Below are 5,598 nucleotides of genomic sequence, written 5' to 3'. Positions count from 1 at the left end.
CCCCCCCCCCCCCCCCCGGCGCCCAGGTTGGGTATTCATGTGGATGTACATATGTAATGGTACTTTGGAGTTGTCTTGAAAGTGGCAGCTCCAAGTTGCACCAGTTAAGATGTATTCTATTTATTTCTGGAACTCAAATGTATGAATGATTTCTCTCCACACTGAATTTGCGGAGGGGAGAAGCTTTTTACCCTGAAGAATCGTGAGATCTTATTGTGGGCTTGGTCCTCCTGCAGTTTTCCCGGTCTTGTGCTAAAGCAGCTGCGGACGGGCAGACATTGGCCTTGCAATAGGAGGCTGTGACTCCTGGACCAAATTTAGACCGCTGTCTGGCCTGCCCTAAGCTCTAGCATACGTTGCCACGGGCATTTCAGAGGGCAGGAAGGGAAGCACACCCAAAGACCAGCGAGGGAACGGAGTAGGAAAGAGAAAGCTAGTCATCCGAGAGGCGTGTGTAAACAGGGGCGGCCCAATTTCCTCTTCACGGTGTCCCTTTAGCACAGCCTTCCTCAACCTGGGGCGCTCCAGATGTGTTGGACTGCATCTCCCAGAATGCCCCAGCTGGGGCATTCTGGGAGTTGTAGTCCAACACATCTGGAGCGCCCCAGGTTGAGGAAGGCTGCCATAGCAGATTGGATTCCTGACCAAGGTCTTGCAGTGTCCTCGCAGATAACGGCACGGCCTTAAGCAACCCATGGGTGTGGGTGCATATAGGCACACGGCACCATGGGGTTGCCCCAGCCTCAGGCACTGGGAGACTGTGGCCCTATCCACCAGCCCTGTATTCTTGTGTGTCTGTTCAGTAAACAGTGGGGAAGTTGTGGATGTTTTCAGGAGTCGCTAGAACCACGAGAACCGAGGAAGCTGACTTGTTTGGCGTTTCTTAGCTAAGAATCTGCCAAATATTCTATCCGGCCAGATCAACTTCCTCGACTCTCTGCTCCATTTTGAGCCTGTAGGGGCGGGATCTGGGGGCGCCTTGCTCCGTCCTGCCTCCTGAATTTGAACAGTTCATCTTGCAGATGCAGACGTGTGTCTGGCTGCAAGGGCTGATGGCCTGTTCATCGCCATCTGTAGCATTTCCATGGAGGTGTTTTGCAATCCTTTTTTCTCCCTTTTTTTTTAAAGAAGCCACTAAAACGTCAAAACTGTTGAATCGGACTTTGGATTTTGCCCTTGAGATCCTATAGATTAGTTGGCAGGACAGCTCAGTGGGGCTTGCCTCAGAAGGCAAAGAGATGGACTTTGAGGTGGTCCAGGCAAATGACAGCCACCACAAGGAGAAAATGGTGACCCTGAAGATGTGATTTGAAAAATCGAATCGCAGCATCCAGTGTGGGGGGACCTTTATTTTATTTTTTAATGATGTCTTTAGAAACAGAATACATTCCAGTACGAAAACACTTCTCTTAAAGGACTTCTGCTACTGAATGTGTCACTTCATTAAAATGTTACTGATGTGTAATCCTAGGTCCCTTGTTTTAGTTTCTCTTCTAAAACGCAAAAGAAGTTACGGGCAGGGCCAATGGCCTGCGAGTGGATTGATCTCTGACCGGATTCTGCCGCTCCAGCCAGTGCTTTGTCCTGGCACTCATCCTGAGCAGTCCTTGGGATGGTTGGGGATAGGAGGATTAAGGATTCATGGCCAAGTGCTCTCTCCAAAAGCATAATCCTGCACTATGCAAAAGCTGGATTTGAATGAAGCATGTAAGCGCATTTCCGTATTCAGCATAATAATATGGTTGCTAGCTACAGTGGAAGGACAGAGAGTGTCTGACAACATGATTCTGCATCCTGACCACTGGAAGTTTTACTTACACACAAACGCGCCCCTCTCTTTCTGGATTGTGAGATACCTATGCAGCGATGAGGGCTAGGAACTTGTTCTCTTTAACCTGAAAGTTGCAGTTCTCCAAACACTAGATTCTGCACGGGCTGTCGAACCTGGCTCTTGTGGGGGAGTTTTGCCAGATGCATGTCACACACACACACACGCGTGCACACAGAACCTTGGTGGTTTCAATGTGTGCGAAATGCTGACGGAGGCGCCGGTGTCCCTCCCTTCATGCCAACAGCTCCTCGCCCTTTCGCCTGAGAACGGTTTAAACGTCCTTTCACAGTGGCATGAAACAGGATCTCTCTCTAAATATACATTTTAGCGCTGAAGGAAGCTTGTGCCAAGGGTTCCCCTGACAACCATCACCAAGGCAACCCGCCAATTACGTCTGTCGGGATCGGAGCTCCAGGTGAGGGAAGGAAACAGCGGCTGCTCCTGTGGCAATGGCGTCCCTAGAGGGCTGGATCTGTTTTGGGCTCAGGCTGTGTGGCAACAAACCTGGAATATGCAAGCTTCAGGCTTTGGTCTTTGCATCAAGCAAACCCTGCTGTGGCTTGTGGAGAGGAAGGTATAGGCATTTGGGTTGGGGAAGGTGCTGGAGTCTTCCTGCAGGGCTGGTTTTTCCAACATGGAGACCGGTGGTGTGTGTTGAGCTTCATGAACAAGGTTCTAGCCCTCATGGCTGCATTGATATATTTGGATGTGAGGAATGGCTGCTGAAATCTCAACAGCTGGAGCGGTGTGGTTAAGCTTTTCAGACACTAGATGGGGGTGTCGTGGTCTTCCCTTCCCCCCAGGCCATGACCAGCAAAGTCAAAATGAAAATGGTGCAAAGTCTGCAGAGTACATTGTGAAAAAGATGAGAAACACTACAATTTCCCTTAGTTTGTATGTTTTATGCAAGTTGTGGGATGTGGTGTTTGTACCAAAATTCCAACATAGAATATAGGCATCTTTGGCTTTTAATGATCATAAACGGGTGACTCCTGTGTGCGGCAGCTCCGTCTTTCCCTTGGTTGGTCAGCTCCTTAGCCTTGGTGCAAAACTCTCCTAGAATCTCAAAAAACGCCCGACTAGATTACAGCTGGCCTACGGAAACAAATGTGCACAAGTGTGGGTTGTATTAGTGCCAATTACCTACGACGTATCCTAATAGATCACAGTTCCTGAATGAAGCCAGGCCTTTGGGGGGGGGGGGAGTTCTTCAAGTTGGAAGTTGCAGGTTGAGGATGATACTCTTAAAAAAACCAAACAAACGAACGAAAACTGGTTTAGTTAATGCAGCCTTCCTCAACCTGGGGCGCTCCAGAGGTGTTGGACTACAACTCCCAGAATGCCCCAGCCAGCTCTGCTGGCTGGGGCATTCTGGGAGATGCAGTCCAACACATCTGGAGTGCCAAGGCTGAGTTAATGCAAAGGTACTAACACGGTGTAGCATGTGGTGAAGGGTGCAGGATCCTAACCTGGAGACCTCCTATAGATCACTAAATGTTTTGAGGAGAGGATGCAGTTACTTTTATCTTTAGCTGTTTCATGGGTACAGGGAATGCACATTGGATGCATCTCTTTCCATGTGTGTATGTTTACCTAAAGCTTTACTATCTGAGTTATGGTTTGGTGGCTCTTAGGAGCGGAAGAACGGCCTTCCCAGTATTGGAATAAGTGAGCAGGGAGGCTGCAGTACGGTCCTACAAAACCTCCTGTCTTAAAGGTACAAAAGCACTCTTAGCAACTTCAACAGCTGTAGCTATTGCCAGGTGACAGCCGTGCTGTTAAAGCTTCCACCCTAGGCGCTGGCTGGGTCAGTTGGCAACCCGAGCGGCGGTGTTGAGGACTGAATTCGGTATAAGGCAATGGAAGTGCCATGCATTTGCAACCTTCGTCTTTTCTCTCTCTCTGCTGAAATGGTTGCCTCTGGCAAAATGTCCAGTTGCCACATCACACAGAGAATAAAATCAGTGACTGGAAGCATACGAGTTGTTGGGTGTTTTCTTCATGAATAATGTTTTATCGCTTATCTAGCACCTCCCTTGCAGAAAGGGGTCATGTATAACTTCCTTTCACCATAGGCTATGCCGGATTCTGTACAAACTGGAGTGGCTGAGAGCGAAGAAGCCGTAACCCGGTGATGGGATGCCGCCTTGCGCTAGGTCAGGTGGCCCCTGTCTCCTCAGAGGCTCAGCCAGCAAAGGGGCCTTCACTTTGCTTGTTGCTGCCTGCCTGAGTCTTTGGCCATCTGCAGGCAAACCATCTGCAAGGCCACTGGGCGTCTGCCCCATCTCTGTGTTCTAGTGTAGTTAGACCTTAAGCTGAGGGTGAATCTTCCATTCGGGGCCCCTGGGCTGTTGAGAAAGAAGCAAACCGCTCCCGCTGAACACAGCAAAGGGCACTCATCCGTTACAGGCAACATTAGGCCTGAGGATCTGCCAATCTTGGCCTGCCCGAACACCTTTTACAACTTGCCGATGCTTGAGTTGAATAGCAGCCTGGGTGCAGCTCCTGGGCCCTGGCCAGACCGTGCTCCGAACAAAGGAATGCAGCACTCCTGAGCTGCAAGGAAAGCAAGCCTTTGGGTCACACGACCTCCTGTGCTCTAGGACCTGCCCTGGCTTGCTTCCCTCTTTCGGTCCCTTTCGTGCCTGGGAGCACCTGGTACACAACACGCCCAGACAGGGCTGGGTTTGTATGAAAAGATAGCTGTGTGTAGACAAAGGAAACCACCCCGCATGCATTGGGCGGGGGGGGGGGGGGAGGAAGAGGTTTGGCGCTTTGCCCCCTCCTTAACTTGGCAGCTGACATCTTTGTTCCCCGCAAGGAGAGGGGCCTGGCTCCTTGGCCAACATACACTGTGCCTGGAGAAGATCCCTGGCATCCACACTGAGGGTCTTTCGGGTGGCAGGGGCAGAGCAGGACCTGCCTGAGGCCTCGGACATCCACTCAGTCCAAGTGCAGCGCTGAGCTGGAGGGCACAAGGGTTGCAACCAGTATTTTTCCTCCCATCTGTTGTTTATTCGACACCCATCTCAGAATGCAAGCCCTTTGGGAACAGGTGTTAGAGGAGACTCTGAAAATGCTCTTAAGCCACCTTGGGTGCGCGTGGGATAAGGCTGGAGGTAGACACAGCATGTATTTACGGTGCCTCTAGCACAGCCTTACCTCAAGGCTGGGGAAGGCTGCTCTAGCTGTGGTACGAGCGCCGGACTGAAACTGGGTTTCAACAGTGGATTTGGGTTAAAATGCCTGGTACCCAAATAAATGAAGAGCTAATGTGGCAACCCTCACCAGCCAAGACTAAGAACAAAGGGCTTTTATTTTATTTATGGGAGGCCCAACCCTATGCGTGTTAACTCAGAAGGAAATGCCACCAAGGCCAGTGGGGCTAAATTTATCTCCCTCCCCCCCGCCATGCGATACAGTGTACATTTCCGATCCATGTACAGCACTTTAGCACCTGTGCAGCCTTTCCTATCGGCACCGCGAAGTAGAGCAGGGAATTTCAGGCACTGGGCGTTCCAGCTCAGACAGCGAGACTTCCTGACCGAGATGAAACCTCGTCCCTTTTCAGATTAGAAATGGGGTCTCGCTAAAAGGTTGCAGTCTGGTGCAGGATCTCTGGGCACATCTGGCAGCTGCCAAGCAAGGTCTCAGCGATTCCAGTTTCGGGGCCTTGCTCTTCTGATGGCAACGGTTGCTGCCCTCTCCTGGCAAGAAGATGGTAACACATAGCAAAGCACTGGGTAGCGAAACGGGGAGAGAGCAGA

The sequence above is a fragment of the Elgaria multicarinata genome, chromosome 13 (assembly GCF_023053635.1).
Source record: "Elgaria multicarinata webbii isolate HBS135686 ecotype San Diego chromosome 13, rElgMul1.1.pri, whole genome shotgun sequence".
In the NCBI taxonomy this organism is placed as follows: domain Eukaryota; kingdom Metazoa; phylum Chordata; class Lepidosauria; order Squamata; family Anguidae; genus Elgaria; species Elgaria multicarinata.
This window is presented reverse-complemented; position numbering follows the sequence as displayed.